This window comes from Arachis duranensis, chromosome 9 (genome assembly GCF_000817695.3).
Source record: "Arachis duranensis cultivar V14167 chromosome 9, aradu.V14167.gnm2.J7QH, whole genome shotgun sequence".
NCBI lineage: Eukaryota > Viridiplantae > Streptophyta > Magnoliopsida > Fabales > Fabaceae > Arachis > Arachis duranensis.
Genome location: NC_029780.3, coordinates 37,873,953 through 37,874,373, shown reverse-complemented (window position 1 = coordinate 37,874,373; position 421 = coordinate 37,873,953).

Below are 421 nucleotides of genomic sequence, written 5' to 3'. Positions count from 1 at the left end.
AATTACCTGAAATCATAGAAAAACACACAAACTCATAGTAAAGTCCAGAAATGTGAATTTAACATAAAAACTAATGAAAACATCCCTGAAAGTAGCTTAAACTTACTAAAAACTACCTAAAAATAATGCCAAAAAGCGTATAAATTATCCACTCATCAGGAGCCAAGCCTAAATATGAGAGAAAAATCATTCAAGGATAGAAGATCACACTTTACCTTCTAAAGTAAAAATTCAAAATTTAGAGAATCCAAATCCGTTTTTCTCAAAGCAAGGCAAGAGAATGTAATGGCTCATTAACTCTTCAATAGCTTGCTTAATTGACTGATCTCTTAGCCAAATCATATTCATCACTCATCAGTTACACTAGCTATTACTATGCTGAACTTTTTTTTTTATTTGGGTATTATTATTATTATTATTA